General features: G+C 41.9%; 1 protein-coding gene across 2 annotated transcripts in view; it reads right to left on the bottom strand.

The window, feature by feature from the left end:
* zfhx3b (zinc finger homeobox 3b) overlaps positions 1–18775 on the bottom strand; it is a 344549-nt gene that overhangs the window by 121663 nt on the left and 204111 nt on the right. The gene's annotated exons all lie outside the window — the stretch shown is intronic.

Below are 18775 nucleotides of genomic sequence, written 5' to 3'. Positions count from 1 at the left end.
ACGACATCCAGGAAACAGCTATTTTCTGTTGGCTATTTTCAGCAGTTCAGATGTTTGTTTAGGATTAACGAAGATGGAAGGATTAGCCATAGTAGCTCTGGATCATCAGAGCTGTAAAGATCCAATTAATCTTAACCAAGACCATCTTCACCTGATTTCTGAGCCTGGTTCTGTGAGAAGACAAAGGCAGTACCATTCTGCTCCAGAGTAATGGGCACAGACACGGTTCAGACTACTCTTTGCTGTTCCCATGCAGAGGAAGTGAAGGGGAGGGAAAGGAGGGCAGCGTTATCACCGTGGAGAAAGTGTCGTCATGGCGGTTCTGCTCTGACCCTGCTGACTCGCCGATTCCTTAACATGAGATCATTTTGGACAGCTGACCTCAATATCACTGTGCTCTGAGGACGAAACAGATCCAATGGAGCTTCTTATTCCCCTCACCCTGCCGACAAAACATAAGCGGGACACACATTTAACGGCCATACGCAAGAATATATCCTTTTTATTCCTGCACCAACATTAAGAGGAATTAACAGAAGTAAAGTAAACAAGTCAGTTTCCTCCCCTCCTCAACATTTCCACAGAGACATAAATAAATGAGAGAAAAGATGAGCTGGGCTTCACAGCATCAGGACATTCTTAAAACACCCGCATTTCATTGTGCTGTTTGTCCTCAGTTTCACTCTGTTACATTCCTGATATTTCACAAAGCAGATAATAGTGCAGCATTTGTTGTAAAAGGAAAGAAACTATTCTCTCAGCCTCTCAACAGGTCAGCCAAACTAGCACTGCATGTTTTTTTCCACCCAGTACTTAAAATTACAACATACAATAATAAGGTAGAAAAATATTGTTGTAACAAATGTTTGGGAGGATGTTATGTACTACTTTGTCATTAGTGGAGAAGCTGTCTGGTAAAATCAAGCATAAACATGTGTCAGAATTACATGTAATTATAGTTGAAAAACTTCCGCTCAGGAGTATGAATCACCTCTACAGCTGGCTGGCGTGGCAGGAGAGAATACAGTACTCTGCTATCCTCACCTTCATAACTGCACTGGGGGAGGGGATCACAACACGTGGGACATACAGACTAAAGAAGACAGACAGGCTCATGCTATGTCAGAGAGCCTGACTTGCTGGTCCTCTGCTGGATTATCTAAAGAGCCACCGACGGATATGTGTAATCAGCCCCATCCCCATGTTTCTCTCTCTCACTCTCTGCCTCTCTGGCTAATGTCTCCGCCTGATTCGATTGAGGCAATTAGGCAGTAATCTATAGAGCTAGGGAGTGATGGAAACATTTCCCACTGTCCTCCTCATGTTTCTCAGAGCTGCTATAATTAGCTAACTTTGTTTCTCATTAAACATCAGAGCAGTATTTACATACCCAGATCCAATTTGGCTCTGTAGAGCCCATTCCTTTTAAACCGTCTTGAAACCCTGAAACACGTCTGTAAACAAAAGGAATGGGGGGAGCTGTAATCTGCAGTTATTTCAATCAAACATTTATATATTATATTGGAGAGATACAATGTATCTGGAATGTACAGATTAAAAACAATGTCAGAATGTGTGTATATAATGCAGTGGATGATAATTCCAGAGTAGTGTGTTGGTGTAGATGTAAATGCAGCCTAAGAAGGCCTGTTATGACATGATGTTTGATCTTAAAAATGGAGGACATCCTTCAATCCCCAGTTTCAATGAGCTGTCATGGGAACTGGAATGGTAGGCCTACTTATATTCCCCTATGGCTCATATTCAGTTTAAATCGTTTTTGCAGGGAACAAGCAAAACCGTTCACACAGAATGGTGGAGAGGAACATAAAACTAAAATGCACACAGACAGATCTTGTCTGTATCCTTTGATAAACTATGAATTTAAGTTTATAAAATGGTTAGTTCCTTGATTATGATTGGCTGAGCTGCATTCGAAGCCGTAGTAAGTGTGGATGAGTGGGGGAAAAGAGACGGACAGGATAGAGGATGAAGATAAAAAAGGAGACATGCTGAAATGAGAGAGAAATTAAAGAGCTGGAAAAGTCAAGAAACAAAGCTGGGGCAGTTAAACAGACTTTGTGGTCCATTCACTGTTTTCAGACCTGGTGTGGTGAGAATGATCTGGCTGTTGATTTTAAAACAATCAACAAAATGGAGCTAAACCAGGCTCTCCGTCAGTTTTATGCCACTGTGAAAAATGTGAAAGGTGAACCCGATAGTTTCAGCAGCCATGTTGGCCTATGTACAGGGCTTACCGATATATCAATGATCCACTGATCAGCCAATCATAGCGTCTGTTGAAAGATCCCGACTTTATCACTGGCAACAACGTTTTTGTTGGAGTAGTGAACAAACTTTGCAGAGAAGGACGCGACAAAACATCCCACCACCAAGTGTTAATGGAGGCAGACTTTCAGAAAATCAAACACTCTCAGACACTGAATCCAAACACACCTGAAGGTCTTGTCAACAAAGTCTGGTTCAATGTGCAGCTGCATATGGGACGCAGATTTAAAGAGGGCCACTGCCAACAGAAGCCCGAATCATTTATCATCCGCCAGGACAAGAATGGTCAGAAATATGCAACGCTGTCATTCAACGAATGCACAAAAAACCACAAAGATGCCGACCAAAGAAACAAAGAGCCTATAGGGATTTATCTTTGAGCAGTAGGGAACCTACTGTGTCCTGTCGCTTCGTTGGAGAAATACCTTTCGTTGCTGCCACCCAATCCACCAGCCTTTTATCTCCATTCAAAGTGGACAAACTCCACCAACAATCTATGATAAGTTAACGATGTAACTTTAGCTATCTTGCATATTTTTATTTGTGACCTATTATGCTTACTTTTCTCTAGTTACGTAGTCAATTGCTGGCAATATAATTTTTGTAACAGTGTAGCTTGGTTACTCGGCAAGTAACCAGGCTACACTGTAACAAAAATGTGTGCAGCTGGCACCGAGACAATCTACACCAACCACTGCTTGCGAAGCACCACTGTACAAAATCTCTCTGATGCTGGCCTAGAGGCATGAGAAATCATGTCAGTGACGGGGCATAAATGTGAACTGTCCCTGCAATCTTACTGGTGCCCAGACTACGAGAGAAGATGCTGGGATAATATCCTTGCTTCTGCCACTGTGTAATTAAAACACACCTGTCCAGAGTCAAACACCCTTGTACCAGTAAAGAGTGCTAACACAATTGAACATTACTTAACAATTGCACAATTGATGGCGATATCCAGATAAATGTTAATAATCACCCAATCTTTAAGCATGCTTGATTAGCCTGATTAGCATGCATTCCACTGCGTCTGTGTGTTGCTTGGCAACCATTCTGCTAAATGTCACTGAAAAACTACATTGATTGACGGAAGAATGATTATTAGAGTTTTATAAAAGCGTCATGCCTAACTACGCCCCTTAGCTGTTCCAAAATCTCTAAACCACGGCCTCTTGTGGCTTATTGCTTAATTAACATTCTGTAACTAAGGTCTGAACATAATTATAATATCTCTGATATCTGAAGTCAAAAAGTGAGCGCTCTTGTTTATTAGTATTGATGAACTTTGCACCATACTTGTGGAAGTTTAACATACTGCTGCTTTAGATCAGTCTTAACATTTCCTCTTGTACTTATTCATTTCCATTCATTTCAAAACAACACAAAATAATTTTACACTTTGAAAGAGGTTCTGTTTTCATTTCCTGCGACTATTCCCCTTTTCCTCTAAAAAAAGGTCCAACTAGTAGATAATGTGCTTCCTGTTATGTTCTTGGTCTTGCAAAGCAGGATGGAAGCAATAGTGAGTAAAATTAAACAGATAACAAAGCTGGATTTTACATAATTGGCACCCTCTTTAAATTTAGAATATATTTTAATATTTCCACAATGCATATTTCAAAATATTCAATTTGAAAAAAAAAACTATTAAAGTTCTCAAAATGTGATAAAAGCAGTGAGGAAAAATCTACAATGACATCAAACAACAAGGGAATGCAAGAAATCATTCATTGATGCTGAATTGCCCAATAATGTGTTCCAGCACACTACAAAAAGCCTGTTGAGTTGAACAACAAAGGTCAGAGAAAGAAACTGAGAGTTCCAAGAGAGTGGATCTCTCTTAAAAGCTACTCAGGCCTGTAGCAGCTCTAAGCACTGCCAAGAGTTGTACAGCAAATGTAAACTTTTCTGTAGATGTGCAAAGCAGCATGGATCATTTTTATGTCTCCATGGTAACACCGCCCTTGCTTTGCAAAAATGTAATGATTAATCATGGTTTTGATAACAATGGAAAAATCATTGTTTCAATATTAACAGAATATGTGTGTGAGAGTGTATTTTCCAAGGCCAGTGATATGCAAATGGTCACTGAATGTGGATTCCTAGTGGACATTGCAGCAAGGTAAAAAGTTAACAATCCTCAGTGTTTAATAGCTTAATGTTAGGATGTGAATGAAGTACACAGACATCCTATGCTCATCTATAGTATGGTGAAGCTTTAATATATACAGTACCAGACTAAATTTTGGACACACTTTCTCATTTAAGTTAATGGGAAGGTGTGTCCAAACTTTTGACTGGTACTGTATGTAGGAGTACAGCCAGCACTGAGGAGAAGGGTAATTCAATCAGCAGAACTCCAGCCTGACACAGATTCACTTTGTCAGTTTTGTTTCACCGGTAATTCATCTTTCTGAAAACATACACTATCCAAACAATAATTTCTTTCAACTCCAATACCTGGCAGAGGGGTGGGTGAAAATTTAATAACAGGTTTTCATTGGCTAACACCACCATCCTTTTAGATCTCTTCCTATCAAGAGCAGGTTTCCTTTTCCTGACGTCCCTGAGAAAGAAAAAGCTACTCATGTAGAAAAGTCCACCAGTGGGACACAGAGGGTAAATCCTGCAATTATGCGTTAACTCAAAAGTGACTGCACTTTTAAACAGATGGCATGAACACACACATGCACTTTGACTAGTAGTGGAATGCATAAGCAAACAGTGTGAGGGGTAGAGCTGCGTGTAGGGGTCCAGATGGGCAGTCAGGGAGGCCTGTCCTGGGAAAGGGCTATCCCAAACCCACACACCCCTCCTCAGTACCCTCCTCTGGCCCTGTGTGCAGGACTGCTGCTAGCTAGCCTGAGCAGCAGAGGGTTAACTGCACTGCCCAGTCACAGGCGTGAAGTGAAACAATGAAATAATGGCAGCGAGTGAGCGCTCAAAGGCAGGGGGCAGGGTGGGTGTGGGAGGGTGGGGGCTCGCCATAGGCTCCTGCAGATGTTGCCGGGCTTCGGCGGGTCACACAATCACACGTATTAGCATTCCTGATAGAGGGAGCCCGGATTAGGGAGCTGAATGCCTTTCTCAACTCTGTCAGGGTTTAAACACGCCGGAGAAGCAGAGCAGAGGGAGAGAAATCCCAGACATGTGGGGAGGAAAGGTGGAGACAAGAGTAAAGGAGAAGAAAAGCACCCTCAGACAGTGCTGAGGAAGGCCTAGCTTACAGAAAGAGCAGGCACCATATTTATGGCAGGAGAGAAGTAGAGAGAAAGGCAAACGCAGAGTAAGATTGACAGACAAATTGCGCCAAATTGACTAAAACAGCTAATGAAAGAGTTTAACAAACAGACAATAAAGAGAAATCAAGCATGTGATAATTTAATGGTTTTGTGAATGTGGCAGAGGGAGTGTATATGTGAAACGAAGATTTCTATTTGTGGCTGAATGAGTGAATGAGCATAGACAAATGGCTTTCTTTCTTCTTTGTATGTCTGAGCAAGCGAGAGAGAGAGAGCAGAGACAAAAGCTTTTCTGAGTGTATGTGCTGTCCTGTCCTTTTTTCCCAGGACAGAGGTCTGGGGAGGCCTCATATTTCTGGCTGCTGTCAGGCAGGGGTGAGAGGCAGAGACAGCAAAGGGCAGCTGTTTTCTACGAGGTACCCTGGCTCTCTCACAGACAGCTTTTGATCCAGAATCTCCCTATGGGTATGTATGTATGTGTGTGTCACTGTATGCGAAAACATGAAAGTAGTGGTGTAATTGGCATAATAAGGGCCAAACGTGGTAGCAAACCATGGAACAAGCAGTGAAACTAGAATTGTAAAATGAAGTGAGAGGCAACACTAAATCAGAGCTTTTTCTCTCTTCCTCTCTCTTTGTTTTAGCACAAGACAAATAATTTCACAGGAATGCAGCAGGGCCAGTTTGATATGGTTGAGTATTCAGCCGAGATTTCAGAATACAGAGGGAACAGGTGGACAGTAAAACATACTGACACACATGTTGAGAAATACTTGTATACTCTTGTATAATAAATGAGGTAATGCTGCAGTTTTCGATGGACATGGAATAAAAGCAGAATTAGACGAGATCCCCTGCAGAAGCATAAACCAGTAGAGGAACTGCAACAACTGATTCCAGGTGCCCAGGCTTTCAATCTGGGCTTTTAAAACACAAGGAACGCCGGCCTGTCTCAGTCCAAACTCCTTGAACCCCTTGATTTTTACTTACTTATTTAGGCTTCCTAGCTTGCAATACTCATAATATTCTTCTGTAATCATGAAGCACTGTAGACACTTTTTAACACAAAGACGTGTTTGTGGTTTCATGACTACATATAAGTCATTTTTGGCAGCAACTGGAAGAGGAAAACACTGTTCAAACGCATATTTCAGGTTCAGTTGGCTCTATACAACATGAAAAAATGGCTACCTTAGTTTTGGGGCTTCACTGCGCTATGATTGTATCTAACAGCAGGCATATCTTTACACAAGTTACTCGTAGGAGCCTATACAGCGGGAAAAAATTTAGTGCATCCTGCTGTCATTGTCTTCAGACCCCTGACAACAAAGGGAAAAAAAAGGCAGCAACACCAAAAGCACATGAAAATCCTCACATTTAACAGTTAAAAGGAGGTGTACCTTTGTCCCCAGCCAATGACTATCAGTGACTCTACAAGTTAATATTTGCTTCTGCCTGCTCATAAATTTGCATTGCATTAGAACCTGACCTAAATGCATTTTTATCACCCAAAGTAATTAGCTGAGCATTAGTTGTAGGAGAGAGAGTACTATGAGGCTGAATCTTCCCTGAATGGGTGGTGGCTAGACAAAAGCTCCAGGAGGGATGGTTATAGAGTAAAAGCAGAGCTGGGCCACCAGATGAAAGAGGAAGTAAACAGGGCCAGAGTGCTGCCTCTTTAATCTACTACATTAACTCCAGCACCACAAGGGGAGGAGCCAGCATGCAGGCAAACAGCACAGCCACACAAAAGGGGAGTGTCAATGAGGGGGTAATAAGGAAAGACAATGAGTAAACAAGCAGGGGAAGTCCAGGCCTGGCATGCTAGAAACACCCTGCTTCTGACTGCCTGGCACACACAAAGGCCCTGCTGTAATTAGTCACCCCAATAGGTTGTTTAGCATTTGCATATAAATGCCCTTACAGGCAAATACTAAACACGCTGACACAAGCCATGCCCAAAACAGACGTTCGCCACACCTCTACCCCTCCAGGAGGTCTCAGGGGTCCACTTATGCCGGGGTACCCCCTCCCTTCGCCTTGTGCTTGTACCCACTACAGGCAAGCTGGCATCCATTACACATAATACAGACTGCACACCATCGTGCGGGTACTCAGTTCTTGTTTCTGGAGATTGCGAAACAGTGGGGCCAGGCTTCCTGTTGAAGGCCCACAGAGCCATCTGTCATGTGAAAGTAAATTTTGCCCTGACCACAGGACTGATTCTCGACAAGACAGGGGGGTGCAGGTGTCAGCCTAATGTATTGTTATATAGAAATGCTATTTGGAGGAGAGGAAAGGACACATACTGATATGTCCATGTCTACATCTAGACACGTGCATGGACATGCACAGAGATGTCCTGAGGAAGCCAGAGGTCCAAAGAGTGTGAGAAAAAAGTGTCCTGTCTTGATCAGGGTCAAGACATACAGGCTTGTTTAATGTACCCTGTCTAGCAGAAAAAAAGTGTTATACTTTTGGTATAATAGACAAAGCTGACAGATTAGAGACAGAGGCGGAATACATATGTGCACGAGGTTTAGCAACGTTCAGTAGCAAACGTGCTATCTCTTTTGACGTTTTTTAGAGTTTTGGGTTTTTAAGCATTATTGTTATTTTAATGGAACTTGTGCCTGATTTCAACACTTCCTTTTCTGTCTACTGTTGTTTTGACAATGGCGATTTGTGAAAAAAAAATATAGAAAGGAAGGAAGTGATGACACTTGTGTCTGTGCCCCCCTTTCCCTCCCCCAGTCCTGACCACCGCCTCTCTGTCTCTCTCTCTCTCTCTTTTCTCTCCTTCCTCTAAACCCATATTCTTTCCAGTGTAAACAAAGGCTGTGTCATCTACACACTTGTCCTGCTCCTGGTGCAGCTAGGAGGGAAAGAGTACATCCACAGAGCGCCTGCACTATACAAGGGCTACTTCCTGTGTTAATCCTCTGCCCAGAGTGCAATTCTACCAGTGTACTCTGCTTGCAAGAGCTCTCTTAGCATTACACATTGAACAGGAAGACCACGGACGAAAAGCTATCCGCTAGCATTAAAAATGTAGTTCTCACCTGCCATGTGGCCTGTTGTTCCCCATTAGGGCATGATCCAACATGAGGAAACACCTGGCTCCAACAAAAAGCAAGCAATAAGAGGAGCCTATTTTACAGCCATCCTCCTCCTGATTCAGATACACACCTTGCCTGAGATGACAGGACAACACTGAATCTGTAGAGATGCTGCCCAAATGAAACCTAATCTATGGCATTTTTATATTATCTATATATCTATATATACATATACATACACACACACGTGTATATATATATATATAAGTGTATATACACACACCTATATACATACATATATACATACATACATACATATCTATATATACACACACACACACACACACACACACACACATACACACACACTTTTTTGGGGGGGGGGGGGGGGTGTAAGGCAGAGCATTTCAAAGAATTGGCACTTGGCATATATGGAGGAGAAAAACTGTTGTAACAGTCAGTATCCGTTTTGAGCCCTGCTCTTACCTCAGGCTGACTTCCTATATGTGGTCAGGGTGTGTTTTCTTTTACTGCTTCACACAACAATGCTTGCTAGCTATTTCTTACCACCTGAGTCAAACAGAAAAGTCAAATGTGCAGCCCCGCTACAACAACAGAGAGGCAAATGGCACCTTTAATTGAACCTAAACTGCAGTCATGCAGCAGGATGATCAGGTGATCGAAGGGATGTTCTATACTCACGCCATTATTATAAACAACATATTCACCAGAACATCACCCTAAACCGCTGCATAAAGTGGCACGGGTCCCCCATCTTCATCATCATTCATTAAATAGTAGGAGTGCGCTCTGATAACCTACTGGTTAAGACGCATGCCATATGGCTGCAACATCCGCTGTTCGGATCCGGCTACGGACCTTTGTTGCATGTTCAACAAAGGTCCCCCATCATTCTCTCCCTTCAATTCCTGCCATATTTCCACTGTCCTAATAAAAAACGTAACACCCCCCCCCCCCCCCCCAAAAAAAAAAAAAAATTAAAAAAAAAAAAAAAACAGTAGGAAAAATGAAAGCCATGGTGACCAGACGAGGCAAATGACGTCACAAAGCCGAGGTCACCAGTCTGTCACGGCTGTCTAGCCCTGTGTCAGCCCCATGGGACCTGCCCAACCCCCTCCAGCCTAGTCCAAATCTCTGTGCTGTGGCACTGAACGTCAAAATGAAAACCAAACAGTCACAGAGGGCTCCATGTCAAATATGTAAATGCCACGGCACTGTCGCTGTCATGAGACATGAGCCACTGGGCACAAAACAGCAGTTAGACCATAGCCTGGCACAGAGGTGGGAGCATGACGACCAGCAGACAAGAACTGCTATTAAACTGGATAAATATACATTTTTAGCTGCTGTGTTGGTGTATGTGTGTTAGGGAGACAGAGAGAGAACATATCTCCTCCTCCCCAGGCTAAACACACACAGACACACACACTGTACATCTCTAGTTTTCGGTGTTGCTGTGTGGGAGTCTTCTCTCTAATCAATTTATTATGAGGCACTGAGGTCCTTATGTTTGTTCATTTAACACAGGGAAAATGAGAAAGAGCATTTGTTTTAGGCACAGTGAGACCCAGAGAGGAAACCACACGTGTTTCGGGAGGAGGAGAGGAGAAGGGTGAGGCAAAAAGCACACAAAAAGACAGAGACACCCTTCAGAAAAATGTAGAGGTGTAACATGGTGGCTTTGAGGAAATGTTGCTTTAATTGCAGTTTGGTGTAACATTTAATGCGGTCTGTATGACACCTGGCATAAATGGTTTACACACGAGACAGTGCCAATTATAATTCAGCCAATCAGAAATCTTTCATAAATCCACTGACATGCTCGCTGCAACAGCTAGATGCTTATTTGACGAGATGAGATGAGATGGGATGGCGACAGACGCACATGCAGTATATCTTCTTTTTAATTACAATGTCTGCAAAGGTGGGACTCTGCTATAAACAATCATCTCTGCAATCAAACACAATACCACCAACACTATGTATTATAATAATACATTCCCAAACTGAAAAACAAAATTATTATGCACAGTATTTGTGTCATTATTGCTGCTAATATAGCTGAAAACAACAGTAAAATAATATAACAGTGCATAGCTACAGAATTGCGGTATCATTCATTCAGGAGCTATAACAGCGGGACTACTTTGTTTGATTTAGTAAGGACTATCAGGTGGCGGTGGCGGTCAGGTCGGCTGTGGTATTTACTGGCATACACAGAGGCAGGCTCACACACACACAAAAGAACTGCTGAATGTAAAGCTCTGATAAATATTTTAAAACTTTTATAAAAGATAATTAAAAACATTGTACGTGTGCATCTTTGAGTGGGCTTTATGAGAACTGTTAGCACCTCTGCAGTGTGAGATGTAACTGAGAAAGTGCTAATAGGTCCTTCACTGTATATATTCATATTATCATGCAATCTGATCATTTGTATTTAGCGCTTGTATAAAGCACGAACATAAATCAAAACATACTAATATATTCTTCAGAAGTTTAGTATGCAATTTGCATGAACTTGACAAAAAAGAGAAAAAAAAAAAAGACATGTGGGCTTAATCTCACAGAAGTTAAAAAAAAGATGCTGTAAGAAAATATCTAGGTGCAGTATGGTGATGGTGTGCATATATAGATACATATCCATGTGTTAGTAGAAAAAAGGGAATTATAGCGGCGGAAGCTGGAAGAGAGCTGACATCAGAGGACTACGGAGGCTACAGCACTTAGAGGCCATTTTATTGCTTTGCTGTGGTCAAGTGAGGTGCACCGAGCTCAATTCCACCACAACAATGGCAAAGAGGGCCGCAGAGACAAAAGAGGGCTATCCCTGCTTCTTAACCCCTTCACTACTGGCAGATCAGTCGCCTGGGGCACTGAGAGAACAACACCAGGCCACCTTAGGAGAAGCAAGGGAAATAACAAATAGTGAGTCGCAACTTATATACCTACTGTATGACTACAGCTCAAGCACACACACATTTAGTTACTTATGCAGTAAAAACAATATGTGCACACAAATCCCACGCAAATCTATCAATGGGCAGATGGAGTCGGCTGCTTTTCCTGACCGGGAAGAAGCAATCGGTAGCTTCATCTCAGCCCTGTCTCACACTGAAATACACTGCCGCCTGATCTCTATGTCTTTCCATCTCTGCCCCTCCCTCTCCTTCCCTCTCTCTCTCTCTCTCTCTCTCCTCCACTGGGAACATGGACAGGCTACTACACATTTGCAAGTGAATTACACTTTTTGTTGAGATTTTGTGTGTGTGTGTGAATTGCAAAAATGAGGAAGAGGGTGTGAGAGTGAAAGGGTGCTCCTGCAATCGTTCTTTTCTTTTCTTCTCTCTATAATCCTTAGGAGGATAAGCTGTGAGGTACACAGAGAGGAAGTGCCATAGACCTGCTGGGGTCCAGCACATCCTAGTAGTACATTCCTACAGCCCAGCCATCAGACGCATGTATAGACAGACACAGACTAAAACCTTCTCAGCCACAGATAAACTACTGTTTGTCACAGTCATGAGAGTGGAGTGGGTGAGAGTGGAGTGGATGCAGTGCACACAGAGCAAGGAAATTAAAATCTAAAACCAAAACTGAGATTTAACCAAGATAATAAAACAGAATGAGAAAATCATCATATTTGAAAACATGCATTTAAAAAATATACAACCCGAGAAATGTTATCCTGTTATGTTTTGATGCAAATGCAATTTATACTCAGATGTGATAAGCACCAAAAATACTATCTATCTATCTAATTGTTAATACTATGCATGTTTTGGTAGTGGTAGAGGAGAATGACTGGCATGGAGAAAAGACTGTAATGTTAATATCACTATCACATAGCTCTTTATTTGGCCTTTCAAACCAGCCCCAGCCTACTGACCGACAGAAAAACTGAGAAGCTGATAGCTTGTTTATATGAATACACGCTGCATTTGGTTCTAATACAAGTCGGGATGTTGCATCATCGGGTGACCTAGCTGTAAATTAGTGACATGGAAAAATGACATGTTAATAGGCTGAATCACAGATCACCTGGCTGCATTTAAACATAATTTGTTTTATAAAAATTTGAATTTCTCCATATGTAGAAAATTATTTAAATGGTTTACATTTAACCTTTGCGTGAATTGGTGAGTAAAACAATGTTTTTTTTAATTTGAGTTATATTATATTTTATGTCAGAAAATATGTACAACAATAGATAATATAGAATATTGAGGTAGGAGCTATGTAGCTGATGCACTGTCAATATTTTAAATCTGTCATTCACTCACACACACTGTCTATCTCTCTCTCTCACACCCACACACCCCACACACACACACTTACATTTCAGTTACACAATGCAGATTTCACAGACACAGATAAACAATGCAAGGGCAGTTATCACTCCACAGAGCACAGTAACATAGAGGAAGAGGAAGAGGATGACAAAGAAATAGGGGAGGATAAAAAGACGGCGTGTGTGTCGTCAGAGTCACAGGCCAGAGGGGCCCATGTATTGTTCAAGGGCTCAGTGTGGGGAGAGAAAGGCGACCTGGGCCGCCTCTGTCTAAGCGTCCTCCATGTTTTATGCATTCTGTCCTTTGTGATGATAAGCGCCAGCGCGGAGGGTGGAATGCTGGCCTCCAGGGTCCAAGAGAGGGGTGGGCTTATGGGAAGCTGGGGTGCAGCTCAGTTCAATTTTGCAGCCCTTGGAGTGGTCACTGTCATCCCTGCCTCGCCTGCGTATAAGCATTTGTCGCCTATACAGACGTGAAACCGTTGTTCCTCCCATCTCTGAACACTAGAGCTAGCTGCTGCTGCCCCAAATAGGATATATACACAGCCAGTCGTAACCGTTATGCTACACACACACACATACACACACACACACACACACACTACGCTTTTACGATGCTGCCAGTCCTGGACAGGCATGCATCACACAGATCTTCCACTCAAAGTCAATACAGCAACCCAGAAATACAACAATCTTTATCACTGTTACAACACTGCAATCTAACAAACAACCTTGCTTGCTACAAAACTGATACTGTACATTTATTACAGAAACAGTACTGAGATTCTAGTCAAGGACGCAGATCTCCACACACACACATTATAAACCCTCATCCATGACAACAACAGCATAAATGTATTGTTAGAAATGGAAAACAAATGTGTATAAATTTGTATCACATATTATTGTGCTCTATTCTATGACAGCTTGTGAATTTCCATCAATGAAGGAGAGAAAAGTCAAAATACAACCTATACTTTCACACATATGAATGGAAAATGATTTTTTCCCCCCTTGTCCCCAAGTTGCTGTTATCAGTGTGACAATGATGATAATCTGACCAATGTCGTGTGTACACAACATACTGTAAGTCTGCTATGATTTGTCTGAATATGAACACCGGCTTAGGATTTTGAAAACAGTTCAAAATTAATAAAAATAATGACAAAAAAAACAAACGTGTATTACAACAAGGCCTCAACGTGGCACATTCAAAAGAAAGATTTTTCATAATGCCAGTACACACACAAATCTGAATGCGGTTGTTCACTCATACAGAGACACATGCTCATCTTTTCACTCATAAATCTAGTCTACCACAATGATTTAACCAAGATTGATAACACGATAACATATTGTGAAAGAGCAAACCACAAAAATCCCCGCCAACTTCTCTTCAAAAAGATAAAAGGATGACATTGAAGAAGAAGAAGAAAAGCTGCAAAAGAAGACAGGGAGGGGAATTTTAGAGAAAAGGGGTGCTTTCAGTGGGTAAAGAGGCACTTTTGGACACTGAGGGCTGCAGGGATTAAGGATCAGATACAGCATCTATGCACACTGCAAGCATGCACACAAATACACACACACACACACACACACACACACACACACACACACACACACACACACACCTGAGCATGACAGTCATCTCTTCCACTCTGCCTTCCCACTTTCTCGCTCACCCCTGTACTGAGCCGAGATCCCGCCCCCTGCCTGCTCCTTTATGATAGCATGACACGTACACTGGCCTCAACTGCAGGACAACTGGAAGAACTGGTCTTTGCTGCACGACCTTGCATATTCAAAACCACACATCAGATTGAAAACCATCATCTGTGTCGACTGCCCTCATATACACATGTCCATACAGATAATGCGGAGACAGACACTTCACATTCGCCTCTGATTTCAGTGAAGACGCATCCACACAAAGGTAGATCTATTCATATTAATAATGCTTTGCCTCTCATGGAGCGACGCTACAAAGGAATTAATTAAATTTGGTTTGTGACCATTTATTAAAATGCTAATACAAAATACTGATAATAATAATGATTAAAATAATAATAATAATTTTAATAACCTTTAAACATTTTCACTCACAATAGACACAAAATCATTGTATATTTAGCTTATGATAATATAAATAAGTAGATTTTTATGTTTTTTATGCATACACTTCTTCTGGCACGTCAACCTAAAGTGTGTTGAATCTCCCACGTATGGCCTTAGCCTACTGTTCACCCAAAGAGGGCTCTCTCTGACCGAGGACATGGCAGCGAGCTCCCCCACGGTGCCAGTGCCCGAGAACGGAAAGGTGGGAGTTAAAAAGGGAGATATGTGGAGACACATAAAGAATGAGATCAAGAGAGAGAGGGAGGGAGAGAGGGAGAGGCACAGTGAGAGGAAGAGAAGGGGTTATGACAGCCAGAGGCGCTTACTCCGCTTTCTCTGCGTTACCCCCCAAACCATGAAACAAGCCTATCTATGACGACTGCTACTCCCTTCATCTAATTTCCCCCAACTGGACGTGCTCTTCCCGTTAATAAAGTCAAATGACAGCAGAATACTCTAAATACACCTGTCATCAAATATGGTTATAGAGGAGCACCATGAGCAAAAAGGAGGTGGACGCCTGTTTTGTTGTTGTACAGGTTCAGAGACAACTGAAGAAAACTGCCATCACATCCCCGCATTACAATACCAAATTGTCTCTTTATCTTATGAATAATGATCACAACAGCAACAGCACACAGACAGCAGTTCTTCCATATGCATTTACTTTAATCATAACTAGAGATATGTTTATTCAGTAAAAGCACAGGCTGTGCATCTATAGCATTACTGTCACAAACAAACAAATCTGCATTTCTTAAAATAATTTTTATCTGTGCAGAGAAAGAATTTTGTTAGGTTATGTCTAATACATTAAAATAACATGTTTACAATTTAGTCTAGATTTTTTTAGAACCATATATGTAATGGTTTAAAACAGTTACCTGATCACAAAGATCTATTAACCAATTTCAATTTTCAAATTCTAATTAAATTAATTAGAATAAACAGTTGAGTGTATTAATAATGTACTCTGGACAAAATATCTATACTATTTTACAAGGTTTTGGTAAATAATGTTTTTATTCATAAAAATGTGAAAATGTATTTAGGAAAAAAATACACATAACCTAATAAATGAAAATCTAGCCTTAGTAAACATATATTAACACTTCAGAAATAAATAACTCTGAGCACAACTAATGAGTTAAAAATGAAAATTCAATTTTTTTTTTTTTTTTTTTTAAAAACAGTTTGTGGTAAAATGATCACTCATGCTGACACTAACAGCTCACAATCTCATGGACGGAATACTTCCAGCATCACACAGCCAGGGATGAGCATGAGATACTATAGTTAGCTGCACCAAACACAACGTCAGACAAACACATATTTGAAATAGAACACACAGAAATAAAGCCAATGACATTCCTATACTTTTGCCAGGAGCTGTTGTAATTAAGCAGAAATATGACAATGAGACAAGACAGGAAAATCAGACAGGTGAGATGACAGTAAACATTTCTGCTGTCTTTGTTTTGTAACAGAAGACGGAGAGAGGGAGGAGGAGGAGGAGGAGGAGGAAGAGGAGAGGAGTGTTACTGTCAGACAGTGGAGGAAGGGAGATCACTCGAGTTTTGGCACAACAGTCTACCTGTGCTTATAGACTATAACCACCTTTGAGTCTCTAAACACACAAAAAATACTGTTACATGCACAAAGCAAAATCACTGAAGTAAAGAACTATGTAGCAGTGCAAAAAAAAGAGGAATTAAGTGAATATGAATATGATCACTGATTAGAAATAATCAGTGTGAATACCAGTTTCCCTTTTTTCCCCCTACGCTGCTAATCTGTTTCCGTCTGCTCCTCTTCGGTCTGAAAGGTAGGGATCTGTTTATCTGACCTCTTCCCCTGATTCCTCCTCTATGGCCCATGGCTATCTGACCCTTCCACCCAACCCCCTCAGCACCCCTACCCTCAGCAACAGCCCCCTCCACCCCCCTTTTTTTTCTCTTTGCCTTAACATTTAATTTTACTAAACCTTTTACTAGTCTATTTTTGTTTCTCCCATCCTAAACTACAGCCAAAGTCTTAATCCTGCAGATGCTGACAACCACAAGTGCTTTTGTGTGGCTCCCAAAACACACCAACAACTACCATCACCCTTTTCTCCCAGCGAGACACACTCTCTCCCCATCATCCCTATAGGCTGTTTGCGAGGGGGTTTCCTCTCTTTCTTTTTTTATCTCTGCACTCACTCCATGACCCCTGTTCCCCATGTTTCTTGCTGTCTGACCTACCCCCCCACCCCACACACACACACACCCCCACCCACCCACACACACACACACACACACACACACACACACACACACACACAGCCTCTCACCCCCCTTTCTGTTTCCCCAAACGGTACACATATCCCTGCTTCTGCTCGCTCGCAAAACCTCCTTTTTTCCTCGTTCTTTCCCGTTTCTATGTCGCGAAAAATATCCATGATTGACTTATAATTCTCGCAGCTTTTTATGACTACATATAGCTCCATCCCGTCCGAAAAGTAGTCACTATTTTTGGTCATATTTATGGAGATATTCGGCTTACTATAGCACCTTAACGTCAAGATAACAACTGCATTTCCGTTTTCTTTAATTTTCCTCCGATCAGATCTATTTTCGGCGACAGCCTATCGGCAACAATGTAGTTACAGGCAATAATAAACTACAGCTATATTTTTTTTTGTTTGTTTATGTTGTTGGGAAGGCCCATTCAGAGCTTAGATAGGCTGGTTTGTGTTTTCCTCTGAGAGTACAGACTATTCTATTTTGGCTATGTGAAAGATATGATGTGTAGTTTAACTTTTCAAAAAATCCTGCAAATGTTAACCGGCTAAGCGGCAACTAAATGCATGCAGTGACCTATAGGTTTAGCTTGGACCATACTTAAAGTTTCCAGCAATAACTTTAGAACGATTATGTCTGCTTAAGGTCAGCCTAATAGGGCAATGTTTTGTTTTCATTCCGGTCAGCATTTCTCGGGGAAAAAAAAAATGTTCCCTTGAAAGTCAGATACGGTAGCCAAGTAGTTGGAGGCAGCAGATCCAGCCTGCCTATGTCTTCCCTGAACCACATGTCTGTTCTCTGAAACGCAGCTCAGACTAGGCTGTCCGCGGTCCTGCTGATCCGCTCTTGTCATGAAGGAGACCCGGGGCTCCGTTTTTCTGAACACACCACATTCACATAACAGACACACACACACACACACACAGACGCTCGCAAACACAAACCCCTAGTACACGCACGCACACACACACACACACACACACACACACACACACATAAACACACACACACACACACACACACACGTCGATCGATTTGCATGTGACTTCGTCAGGGAATGAGCGAGAATCGACTTAAAAACAACGCTTCAAAGAGGCAAACAGCCGTGAAAAAATAAAAAAGAAAAGATGGACAAAGTGGGGTAAAGAGGAAAAGTGTAGCTAGAGGAACTAAGACAGGGCGGAGGGATTGCACATTTTCAGAGACGTTGTCGGAGAAGAACAAAAAAAAAAATGCGTTTATACAGAAGAGGATTTTATAAGCATACGACGGTGCTGAAAACCCCTGGATGTGGCAAGTGTCAAATCTGTCAAAATTAGAAAAGCGAGAGATGTCCCCTTTCGCCGGACGCTCACACGGACCCACAGGCTGGACTTGGAGCTCCTTTTCTGGGCTGCGCTCATGTGGAGCTGCCGCTGCCCTTCGTCTGCTCAACACAGCCCCCTTTCTTACTGCATCTGTGCCTCAAAACACGTT

The sequence above is a fragment of the Thunnus albacares genome, chromosome 1, assembly GCF_914725855.1.
Source record: "Thunnus albacares chromosome 1, fThuAlb1.1, whole genome shotgun sequence".
In the NCBI taxonomy this organism is placed as follows: Eukaryota; Metazoa; Chordata; class Actinopteri; order Scombriformes; family Scombridae; genus Thunnus; species Thunnus albacares.
Note: the sequence above shows the minus strand (reverse complement) of the source record. Positions and strands in the feature narration are given on the sequence as shown.